This window comes from Ambystoma mexicanum, chromosome 5q (genome assembly GCF_040938575.1).
Source record: "Ambystoma mexicanum isolate Mex_15411 chromosome 5q, UKY_AmexF1_1, whole genome shotgun sequence".
NCBI classification, from domain to species: domain Eukaryota; kingdom Metazoa; phylum Chordata; class Amphibia; order Caudata; family Ambystomatidae; genus Ambystoma; species Ambystoma mexicanum.
In genome coordinates, this window is record NC_090933.1 from 1181472476 (window position 1) to 1181485291 (window position 12816).

Consider the following 12816-nt stretch of genomic DNA (forward strand, 5'->3'; position numbering starts at 1 on the left):
GTGCGCCTGAGTCGTATGGGTCAGCCATGTGCTTCATGCAATACATCCTGCGCAGCTGCATTTGGCCATAGCAGTATCCCTTCTGCCAACAGTAGACATCTAGCCCAACTGCACGCCAGTTGCCCTTGAAGTGTCACCTTGCCACAACATTGTTGCTTGATTTTTCACTGTTCATTTAGTCAGATTGTTTGCATTCCACCACTATTACTAGGCATGTCGCAGTCCTCTAGTCACATGTCTGACATGGCTATGGTAAAGTGGAGTGACTTTGTTACCTGGATATCATTTGTACAAACATGTCCCTGTGCAATTGCACCATTTCGGACTGGCAGCTCCAGGTGAAGAATCTGACCTGTTTGAATTAGAAAAGCTATTACATGCGGGAACTGCACTGAATGAATAGGTGCTGCCCTCCTCTCCATCTTCACTCAATAGCAATGGTACATGCCATCTGTGTGATGGCATGTGTGTTTCACCTGCCAATCACAGGCCAATGTGTGATGCCACTGCCAGGCAGCATGCAGAAAATGTGTTCATCTTCCATCTTGGTGTCATCAGTGTGTGCCATTTGCCTGCCCTTCATACGCAGTGAGGGTGCATGCATGGGAGGGTTTTAGTCATGTGGGACATGTGTCAAACAAGTACTGGTTCTCTTGCTTCTCAGCCCTCATTGTGTGCCATGGTGCTAATGCCTGTTTCCATTTCTTTGTTTTAATGTCTTTGCAGGGGAAGACGCACCTGATACTGCTGGGGTTGTGGAGATGGTGCAGACCCAGGAGGGGTCCGAGGGCCGACCAACCACCAGTGAGTGGTGTGGTGGTGGGTGAGAACCCACAAGTGCTGCAGGTCCTGCTCTCAAGGGGTGTCTCTGGCTGCACCTCCCCCGAGCTGTACTCAGGTGCTGATTCGGATGAGACCTACGTGCCGTCGCAGGTGAGTGTTCCAGGGAGGGATTCTGTTCTGTCTCACCCACCTGCACCAGGGTCAGAACCCTCAATGGGGATGTCAGTGTTGGCAGCTACGCCTTTGGTGGTTACGGATGCAGGGTCACACTCCGCGACATCTGATCCTGTTCCTGGGCCAGCAAATCAGAGGGGGAATGCAGTCCTGCAGCCTCAGGCAGTGCCGGCACAGCAAGGCGCAGTTCGCCTTGCCCCAGACAGGTGTGGTGCCCGCCGACGTGATGGCCGTACGCCACCTGGCAATACCGCATGGGAGCAATCCATTTACGGTATGGCAACCCAACAGGCAGCATCATCCGAGATGATGGCTCAGGCCATGGATAGGGTGGCCACTTCCATTGTCCCCCCTGAAAGGCTGATGGAGCGACTAGAGCAGGCAACCGACTCCATCTGCCAGTCACACAGGGAGGACATGTTGGGGTCCAACAGGGACAGGCGGGCGGCACTGGCGACTCTGCAGGAGGCCATCTCCATTGAGTCCCAGGGCCACAGGGAAGCCCTGAGGCAGGAGCTCCTTCACCTCAGGATGACTCTTGTTGAGCTTGAGGCTTCAACACACCAAAGGACAGAACAGCAGCTGGAGCGTCTCACCCGTACGCTCTCAGCTGAGATGCAGGCAACGAGGGCGGAGGTCCGGGCATCCCGTGAGTTGTTGCATGGGGACCTCCGCACACTCATCCTCCAGAACCAGACCTACCACACCCGCATGCTTGCAGCCATGGAGGAGCAGACTAGGGCCTTGCGTGGGCTGCCTCCCATAGTGCAACCACCTCCGGATGCAGCTGCACAGGGTGATAATAGCGACAGCAGTGATACTCCCACAATAGGGTAGCCGTGTGGGCCATGAGCCCATGGAGGTGTTTTTTTTTCCCAGGATCCACGCAGGTGGGTTCTGGTGTGCATCCTGTCCTCGGACCTCCTGGGTGGCCTCCCCAACCCCCCCGGGCCCTTCAATGGCCATTTTTTTATTTTTTTTATTTTTATTTTTATTTTTATTTATTTTATTCCCTATTTTTTTGGGACGATTTGTTGGCTTCCGTGGTTCCTGTGGGCATACGCTGCATTGTGGCTGGGCACATGCAGGCTTGTAATGTATTTGGTTCAGATGCTTGGGTTTGAGTCACACACACCCCTCCTGCTTCCCGTTTCCATGGGCTTGCAAAGGGTGTGCCCAAGTGACAGTGAATTACACAGTGACGTTGGACTCCCATGAGCTGTGTGGGCAGTCTGTAGTCAATACTGTGTATACATTCCTAGTGCATATTGCTGTTGTGTTGTACACTGCATGTTGCATTGATGTGTAACTCATCTTCTGTGTCTACCTCCCAATTTGCAGGTCCCTTCCTCATGTCTACACAAGGACCTCTAGTCTGGAGATGTGGTCCATGTTGGCAGCAGTGCACCTACAACTCTACATGGCGCCAACACTGCACAGTTGGTAGTGGTGGGAGTGCAGGCATTTCCAGGTGGTGAGACTACTAATATTTAACATTAGTGATGTCATGTTAATGGTAGTACGTGCTCAAGTTTGTTGTTGGTCTGGCATTACTGTGAGCATTTCAGGTGTTGCAAGTATCTAATAGGGACACTGTACATTGTGACACTAGTGTCATGTTGTGTGGATTACTTTGTTTACCTGCAAATAGCATGACATGGCACGGTGTGTGGTGTGGCGGTGCTGGGGTTGGGTTGGCTGACATGGCACTGTCCTCTTGTTGCATTTTGCAAGTGGGCATTCATTTTAGCTGCTTGAATGTGCAACTTCACAAAACTGCATTGGTGGTGTCTGTGTGGGTAGGGATGCACACATTGTGACACTTCCAGGTGAACAATCTCAGGCTGATATGGTTTTCACGGTTTTTTCTCCAGACATTCAGGGTCAGTGTCAGGTTGAGTCATCATTGATTGTCAGATGGAATGTGGCAGGGCAGTGTGCACTCCACAGGGGTGTGATTTCTATGTGAAGTAATTAGCCACTAGCTGTGTACGGGCTGCCTCCCCCCGTGCCCTTTCCCCTCCCATGCGCAGCAGCTGTGCATGTGGTTGGGGATGGGGGGGCACCACCATGTCCACGGCCAGGCCCCGGCGTGTTGCAACGTTGTGCAGGACACATGCTGCCACTATGATCCTGCACACTACTGGGGGAGCGTACAACAGCTGCCCGCCAGAACGGTCAAGGGAGCAAAAGCGTGACTTCAGCACTCTGAATGTGCGCTCCACTATGCCCCGGGTTGTAATGTGGCCTGCGTTATATCTTACCTGGGGTGGCGTGGTGGGGTTCCGAATTGGCGTCATCATGTGGGGGCTGAGAGGGTAGGCACTGTCCCCTGTGGAGGTGGTGATTGGTATCATTGGTGGGGTTGTGACCTTGCTCAGTATCTGACATGCATGCATGTGCAGTGGCATTCATACTCACCAAGCAGCTATGTATCGCCATGCCGCCCAGCTTCTAGGTCCCGGCTTAGGGTGGACATTCGGTAAATGAAGCTGTCGTGGGTGGACCCAGGATAGTTGGCATATACTGAGGTGATGATTCCCTTGGCATTACATACTACCTGCACGTTGATGGAATGCCAGTGCTTGCGGTTCCTATAGATGTGCTCAGATGCCCTGGGGGGACGTAGAGCCACATGGGTGCCGTCGATGGCACCTAGCACTTTGGGGAATCGTGCCACAGCGTAGAAATCCAGGGCGGCAGCATGCCTTTCTGCAGGGGTTCTGGGCAGGTATATGTGCCTGCGGACTGATGGGCGTGCAGTGATGATGTTCAAGACCTGGTGTAGGCAGCGTGACTGGGTGGCCTGTGATACACCACCCACAATGGCACTTGTCCGCTGAAATGATCCAGTGGCTAAGAAGTGCAGTACATTGAGGACCTTCTCCAGGGGGCTGAGTGCTTGGGAGCACAGGGTGGGTGATGTGAGGTCATCCTCCCACTCACTCACCAGGTCCAGTATGATGTGTGGTGGAAACCTGTACCTCCCATGCACCTGGTCATCAGGCATCCCGAAAAGGCTGGTTCTGGGTGTGAATATTCTGGCCCTGACTATCCTCCTCCTCCTCCTCCTTTGGTAGGCCACGCCCACTGCTGCTAGGAACGGTATGTTCATCCTGGGTCTGAGCTTGTTATTTTTTTAGCGTGCAAATTAATGCGTTGCGCGTGTTGTAGGCGAGCGTGTGACCCGCGCACCCCTGAAATCCAGTACCCAGTCCAATAGCATGTGGAAATTCCCGCGCATACCGGGATACAGGTGCGCTGACTTACTTGCGTGTGTAAGTGTCCGCGCACACCTGATATACACGTACATAGGCCAATCGCGTGTACGCGCACTTTTGTCCAATTACACGCGATGACACCCTGACGTGCTGTCCAATTACACGCAATGAGACTCTGCCGTGCTGTCCAATTACACGCGATGACACTCTGACGTGCAGTCTTTCCACGTGTGCTCTGTCATCACGTGCTGTGTGGGAAACACCCGTGCGGGTCACGTCACAGACGCGCTTACGAGCTGAGGGCCTTTGGTCCAATAGATTCGCGTATGCGTGCTGACGCACTTACGCGCTAAGGGCCTTTCCTCGGTTTTCACGCTGACGTGCAGGATTTTCACGTGCCAAATCACTCCGTACCAAGCTGGCCACGCGTAAGCACACGGAAGACCATGCTCCTGCCCAGAAGGCCGGACTACTGCCCCCCAGAGCCCCGAGCACGCTCCCACCTGCCATCTGCTGCTGCCTGACTGCCTGCTGCCCACGTGCACTGCCATTTGCTGCCTGCACATCAGCCAGGGGTGCTGTTGCTGTGACCACCCCTGCTGGAACAGAAGACTCCCGACTGGAATTCCATCGCTCCACAGCCCAGCCCCAGGACCTAGTTGCCCACCCACTCCTGCCTCTGGGGTTGTCATGTCGGGGCAAACACCATCTGTGACCACTGACAACCCCCGGCCAGAGAGGCAGAGGGGCACCAGCTTCAGTGCCACCGAAGTTGGTGTCCTGGTGGAGCAAGTCCTGGGGCAGTATGATGCCCTCTTCGGAAGTTCCCGCGGCGACAAGGAAGGACGGACTCGGATCTGGACTGACATCGTGACTGCCATCAACGCGGAGGGGGTGGCAGTCCGGGACTTACAACATGTCAGGAAGCGCTGGGAGGACTTCAGGTCCAGGACCCTGAACAAGGCCCGGCGACTCTTGAATGCAGCGGATGCCAAGGGGCGGCGGGGCCACTTGTCGGAAGAACAGATGGGGGTCCTGGAACGCATATCCCCAGCGCTCTTCGTCCAGGTCCTAGAGAAGCAGACCCGTCTGGAGTCGAGCGGTGAGTGTACATGCATCCTGATTGTGAGCAGTGCGTGTGGTGATTATTCGGCATTGTGCCGGTTGCACATCTGTAGGGGGTCGAGTATGGGTGGGGGTGTACAGGGCCGTGGGTCTGACACATGCGAGGGCTGTAATGTGTGAGACATGGATGGTGCTTGTGTGTGTGGGCTTGCATGGCAAATGCAGTTGTGCGTGCACATATGTTTGGATGAATGTGTATGTAAGTAGACATGTCCGTGATGTCAGGCATGTATGTTGTTTTCGGCTGCATGTATGAGCACTGTGTACATGTGCATGTGTGTGTATTTGTCAAGGGTGCAACAGTGATGCAACATGGATGCATGTGACAGCGGTATGTGGAAGCCTGATTGGCAGATGTGACATGGATGCCCGTCTGAACAGTGCAACACTTGGCAGAGGTGTAGACATGCATGCAAGTGTGGTGCTGTGTGTACATGTGTGGTGCACTTCCTGTGTTGCATTTGATGTCTGGCTCCCCTTTGGCTGCTGATGCTGTTGTATGTGTAGGGATGGTGGTGGCAGTTGCGATATGGCTGTGGTATGGCTCATGTGTGTGAGTTGCAATGACATGTGTGTTGGGGATTGTGATGACATGTCTGAGGTTTGCCAATGCCACTCATGTGCAACTGTCATGCGTGTATGTGTCCATTGTACAGTGCCCTGATGCCTGTGTTTTGTTTCTCCCTGTCTGCAGCGTCAACTGATGAAGAGGGCGGAGAAGGTGCTGTGGAGCACAGCGCCGGGGATCCGACCGCCAGCCGGAGACGCAAGGCCCGGCTCCCCTCCCGTGTTGTCATCTCGTCGGGGAGTGAGGAGTCCGGTGCCGCGTCCCAGGCCGCATCTGGCGGGAGGAGGTCCAAGAGGCGGAGGTTGCAGTTGGACTCCTCGGCAGCAGAAGGGGCAGCTGGGACCCCACAGGGCCCAACAGGAGAAGATGGCACGGAGTCATCCAGGTTGGTGGGGGGTTTGGTGGAGGAGGGGGCCGTGCAAGCACCAGAGACGGGGTCTGGAGAGGGGGATCCCACTGGTGCTAGTGGTGCAGTGCAGGACCAGGGACAGGAGGCAGCACAGGCGGCCGCGGAGGTGCCTGTGTGCAATCCTGTCCCCGATCCTGTCCCTGCATCATCTTGCACCAGCAGGGATGCCTACGTCCAGACCCGTTTTCAGGCAGGGGATGAGCTGACGTCAAATGGCCTTCCTCTGCCTGCGGACGTGGCCATCCAGGTCCGGGTTGAGCCTGTCCTGGCTGGTGTGGCGTTGCGTCAACGGGCCATGCGAGGTGACCTGCAGTCTTTTCATGGAGAGACTGCACGTCATCTCGAATGGCTCGTTGACCACGTCAGCCTGCTGGGACAGGTCACCCAGGCCGGATTCCTCCATCTGATGGGGCTTGCTCCGACCCCCTCCTCAACTGGACCCCCTACGCGCCAGTCGTCCTCTGTGCCATCTTCCCACCCATCAGTCACCTGGGTGCCCTGTGGAGCTGCCTCTGACGGTGCGGCCATGCTGGTGGAGGAGGCATCCCTGCCACAGTCGGGAGTCGGACGTCCAGCAGGGGTGGCCACATCAACAACTGCACCCCAGCCGGCGGAGAATGTGCAGGCAGCAGGAGGCAGTGCACGGGCAGAGGCAGAGCAGCAGCAGCAGCAACATGGTGGGAGACATGAAGGCTCGGGGCTTGCGACATCGGAGGGGCAGGCATCGGCCGGAGGGCAGGGGGACCCAGGACAGAGAGTGTCTTCCGTGTGGCAACGGTTGGGCCACGCCTTAGGTGCGGAGCGACGGCGGGCGGAAGAGGCGCGGCTCACAATGGTCAGGGTGGAGAACTCCATGCGGAGGGCCCTGAGGCGGGCCGAGTGCCTCGAGGCAATCTGCAGGGGGTTTGAGGAGGACACGGCGTCGTCCCTGCGGACCCTCGGGGCCATGGAACTGGACCGCCTCCGGGACATCGAACAGGAGTTCGATGATGCCCTGGCCCGGGACACCACGGAGTGAGCCGCTGGACTTGCCCGCCGCCTTTGTATATAGTTCTTTAGTTTTAGGTTTCCTTTCTTTCTTATTATGATTTTGAGTCGACGGACACTGCTCCACTTTTTGTATATAGTTGATTTTTAGGTAGGTTTTTTAGTAGGTTTCCTTTGTTCAGTTGGGCTCATGGACCCTTGGTAGTTTTTTACATAGTTCTTTATTGCATGGAGATTTTTTAACTTTTGACTTTGGGCAAATATTTTTTGGATTCTGATTTGCAGTTTTGTGTTTTTATACGGACATGCAGCTTTTTTTTTCTCATTCACATTGTAGTTTGTTTTCTTTCTTTAGCATTCTTTATTTTTTTCAATACAATTTTGTTTCCATACTTCACTGTGTGGTATCATCTCATTGGTTTCATGCATGTCATGTTGTGTGTTTTCCCATTCAATTGCAACCATTGTGTGTGACGGACATGGGTTCATTAGCTTAATGAACATTGGGGGTGTAACATGTGATTTCCATTTCCATGTGGGTGAATGGGTTACTTGGTAGGGCTTTTTGGCTGTGGAGGCTGTCCATTACGCACATGATTGGGGATTGTGAGGACCTGGTGGAGGCTGCCCATGGTGGCTGGGGGGTGGGGGTGGTGGTAGACATGAGTGGGGGCCTGGTGGAGGCTGCCCCTGGTAGCTGGGGGGTGGGGGTGGTGGGAGACATGAGTGGGGGCCTGGTGGAGGCTGCCCATGGTGGCAGGGGGGTGGGGGTGGTGGGAGACATGAGTGGGGGCCTGGTGGAGGCTGCCCATGGTGGCAGGGGGGTGGGGGTGGTGGGAGACATGAGTGGGGGCCTGGTGGAGGGTGACCCTGGATGCTGGGGGGTGGGGGTGGTGGGAGACATGAGTGGGGGCCTGGTGGAGGCTGCCCATGGTGGCAGGGGGGTGGGGGTGGTGGGAGACATGAGTGGGGGCCTGGTGGAGGCTGCCCCTGGTGGCTGGGGGGTGGGGGTGGTGGGAGACATGAGTGGGGGCCTGGTGGAGGCTGCCCATGGTGGCAGGGGGGTGGGGGTGGTGGGAGACATGAGTGGGGGCCTGGTGGAGGGTGACCCTGGATGCTGGGTGGTGGGGGTGATGGTAGACATGAGTGGGGGCCTGGTGGAGGCTGCCCCTGCACTGCTGGGGGGTGGGGGTGGTGGGAGACATGAGTGGGGGCCTGGTGGAGGGTGCCCCTGGTGGCTGGGGGGGTGGGGGTGGTGGGAGACATGAGTGGGGGCCTGGTGGGGGCTGCCCCTGCACTGCTGGGGGGGGTTGGGGGTGGTGGGAGACATGGTGGGGGCATGGTGGGGGCTGCCCCTGCACTGCTGGGGGGTGGGGGTGGTGGGAGACATGAGTGGGGGCCTGGTGGAGGGTGCCCCTGGTGGCTGGGGGGTGGGGGTGGTGGGAGACATGGGTGGGGGCCTGGTGGAGGCTGCCCCTGCACTGCTGGGGGGTGGGGGTGGTGGGACACATGGATGGGGGCCTGGTGGAGGGTGCCCCTGGTGGCAGGGGGTGGGGGTGATAGGGGACATGAGTGGGGGCCTGGTGGAGGCTGCCCCTACACTGCTGGGGGGTGGGGGTGGTGGGAGACATGGGTGGGGGCCTGGTGGAGGGTGCCCATGGTGGCTGGGGGGTGGGGGTGGTGGGAGACATGAGTGGGGGCCTGGTGGGGGCTGCCCCTGCACTGCTGGGGGGTGGGGGTGGTGGGAGACATGAGTGGGGGCCTGGTGGAGGGTGCCCCTGGTGGCGGGGGGTGGGGGTGATAGGGGACATGAGTGGGGGCCTGGTGGATGCTGCCCCTGCACTGCTGGGGGGTGGGGGTGGTGGGAGACATGGGTGGGGGCCTGGTGGAGGGTGCCCCTGCACTGCTGGGGGGTGGGGGTGGTGGTAGACATGAGTGGGGGCCTGGTGGAGGCTGCCCCTGGTGGCTGGGGGGTGGGGGTGGTGGGATACATGGGTGGGGGCCTGGTGGAGGGTGCCCCTGGTGGCTGGGGGGTGGGGGTGGTGGGAGACATGGGTGGGGGCCTGGTGGAGGCTGCCCCTGGTGGCTGGGGGTGGTGGGAGACATGGGTGGGGGCCTGGTGGAGGCTGCCCATGGTGGCGGGGGGGTGGGGGTGATAGGGGACATGAGTGTGGGCCTGGTGGAGGCTGCCCCTGCACTGCTGGGGGGTGGGGGTGGTGGGAGACATGGGTGGGGGCCTGGTGGAGGCTGCCCCTGGTGGCGGGGGGTGGGGGTGATAGGGGACATGAGTGTGGGCCTGGTGGAGGCTGCCCCTGGTGGCGGGGGGTGGGGGTGATAGGGGACATGAGTGTGGGCCTGGTGGAGGCTGCCCCTGCACTGCTGGGGGGTGGGGGTGGTGGGAGACATGGGTGGGGGCCTGGTGGACGGTGCCCATGGTGGCTGGGGGGTGGGGGTGGTGGGAGACATGGGTGGGGGCCTGGTGGAGGGTGCCCCTGGTGGCGGGGGGTGGGGGCGATAGGGGACATGAGTGGGTTCCTGGTGGAGGCTGCCCCTGCACTGCTGGGGAGTGGGGGTGGTGGGAGACATGGGTGGGGGCCTGGTGGAGGGTGCCCCTGGTGGCTGGGGGATGGGGGTGGTGGGAGACATGAGTGGGGGCCTGGTGGAGGGTGCCCCTGCACTGCTGTGGGGTGGGGGTGGTGGTAGACATGAGTGGGGGCCTGGTGGAGGCTGCCCCTGCACTGCTGGGGGGTGGGGGTGGTGGGAGACATGAGTGGGGGCCTGGTGGAGGCTGCCCCTGGTAGCTGGGGGGTGGGGGTGGTGGGAGACATGAGTGGGGGCCTGGTGGAGGCTGCCCATGGTGGCAGAGGGGTGGGGGTGGTTGGAGACATGAGTGGGGGCCTGGTGGAGGGTGACCCTGGATGCTGGGGGGTGGGGGTGGTGGGAGACATGAGTGGGGGCCTGGGGGAGGGTGACCCTGGATGCTGGGGGGTGAGGGTGGTGGTAGACATGAGTGGGGGCCTGGTGGAGGCTGCCCCTGCACTGCGGGGGGGTGGGGGTGGTGGTAGACATGAGTGGGGGCCTGGTGGAGGCTGCCCCTGCACTGCGGGGGGGTGGGGGGGGTGGGAGACATGAGTGGGGGCCTGGTGGAGGGTGCCCCTGGTGGCTGGGGGGTGGGGGTGGTGGGAGACATGGGTGGGGGCCTGGTGGAGGGTGCCCCTGGTGGCTGGGGGGTGGGGGTGGTGGGAGACATGGGTGGGGGCCTGGTGGAGGCTGCCCCTGGTGGCTGGGGGTGGTGGGAGACATGGGTGGGGGCCTGGTGGAGGCTGCCCATGGTGGCGGGGGGGTGGGGGTGATAGGGGACATGAGTGTGGGCCTGGTGGAGGCTGCCCCTGCACTGCTGGGGGGGTGGGGGTGGTGGGAGACATGGGTGGGGGCCTGGTGGAGGGTGCCCATGGTGGCTGGGGGGTGGGGGTGGTGGGAGACATGAGTGGGGGCCTGGTGGAGGCTGCCCCTGGTGGCGGGGGGTGGGGGTGATAGGGGACATGAGTGTGGGCCTGGTGGAGGCTGCCCCTGCACTGCTGGGGGGTGGGGGTGGTGGGAGACATGGGTGGGGGCCTGGTGGACGATGCCCATGGTGGCTGGGGGGTGGGGGTGGTGGGAGACATGGGTGGGGGCCTGGTGGAGGGTGCCCCTGGTGGCGGGGGGGTGGGGGTGATAGGGGACATGAGTGGGTTCCTGGTGGAGGCTGCCCCTGCACTGCTGGGGGGTGGGGGTGGTGGGAGACATGGGTGGGGGCCTGGTGGAGGGTGCCCCTGGTGGCTGGGGGATGGGGGTGGTGGGAGACATGAGTGGGGGCCTGGTGGAGGGTGCCCCTGCACTGCTGTGGGGTGGGGGTGGTGGTAGACATGAGTGGGGGCCTGGTGGAGGCTGCCCCTGCACTGCTGGGGGGTGGGGGTGGTGGGAGTCATGAGTGGGGGCCTGGTGGAGGCTGCCCCTGGTAGCTGGGGGGTGGGGGTGGTGGGAGACATGAGTGGGGGCCTGGTGGAGGCTGCCCATGGTGGCAGGGGGGTGGGGGTGGTGGGAGACATGAGTGGGGGCCTGGTGGAGGGTGACCCTGGATGCTGGGGGGTGGGGGTGGTGGGAGACATGAGTGGGGGCCTGGGGGAGGGTGACCCTGGATGCTGGGGGGTGGGGGTGGTGGTAGACATGAGTGGGGGCCTGGTGGAGGCTGCCCCTGCACTGCTGTCGGGTGGGGGTGGTGGGAGACATGAGTGGGGGCCTGGTGGAGGCTGCCCATGGTGGCAGGGGGTGGGGGTGGTGGGAGACATGAGTGGGGGCCTGGTGGAGGGTGACCCTGAATGCTGGGGGGTGAGGGTGGTGGGAGACATGAGTGGGGGCCTGGTGGCGGGTGACCCTGGATGCTGGGGGGTGGGGGTGATGGTAGACATGAGTGGGGGCCTGGTGGAGGCTGCCCATGGTGGCATGGGGGTGGGGGTGGTGGGAGACATGCATTGTTGATCAGTAGTGCAAGGTGACATGTGGGTTGGCTGGGGGGCATGCCCATGGTGGATGGGCTGCATGCGGGACATGAGCATGGGTGCAGGGTAGTCCCCCATGGTGTGGGCTGCCTGCAGGGTCCGTGGAGGTTGTGGAGCGTACACCTGGGAGGGCCCACACGGCCAATTCACGTGTGGTACTCCCCAGAACCCCTGAAATACACGTACCCTGATGAAATCGCGTGTGGAACTTCCCGCGCACCCCTGAAATACACGTACCCTGCTGAAATCGCGTGTGGAACTTCCCGCGCACCCCTGAAATACACATAACCTGCTGAAATCGCTTGTGGAACTTCCCGCGCACCCCTGATATACACGTACCCTGCTGAAATCGCGTGTGGAACTTCCCGCGCACCCCTGAAATACACGTACCCTGCTGAAATTGCGTGTGGAACTTCCCGCGCACCCCTGAAATACACGTAACCTGCTGAAATCGCGTGTGGAACTTCCCGCGCACCCCTGATATTCACGTACCCTGCTGAAATCGCGTGTGGAAATTCCCGCGCACCCCTGAAATACACGTACCCTGCTCGCACTGGGCCAATCGCGTGTGGAACTTCCCGCGCACCCCTGAAATACACGTACCCTGATGAAATCTCGTGTGGAACTTCCCGCGCACCCCTGAAATACACGTACCCTGCTGAAATCGTGTGTGGAAATTCCCGCGCACCCCTGAAATACACGTACCCTGCTCGCACTGGGCCAATCGCCTGTGGAACTTCCCGCGCACCCCTGAAATACACGTACTCTGCTGAAATCGCGTGTGGAACTTCCGCGCACCCCGGAAATACACATACCCTGCTGAAATCGCGTGTGGAACTTCCCACGCACCCCTGAAATACACGTACCCTGCTGAAATCGCGTGTGGAAATTCCCGTGCACCCCTGAAATACACATACCCTGCTGAAATCGCGTGTGGAACTTCCCGCGCACCCCGGAAATACACGTACCCTGCTGAAATCGCGTGTGGAACTTCCCGCGCACCCCTGAAAT

General features: G+C 60.0%; 1 protein-coding gene across 1 annotated transcript in view; it reads right to left on the reverse strand.

Moving 5' to 3' along the window:
* The window catches only part of COL22A1 (collagen type XXII alpha 1 chain), a 1250061-nt gene that overhangs the window by 242140 nt on the left and 995105 nt on the right, over positions 1-12816 (reverse strand). The gene's annotated exons all lie outside the window — the stretch shown is intronic.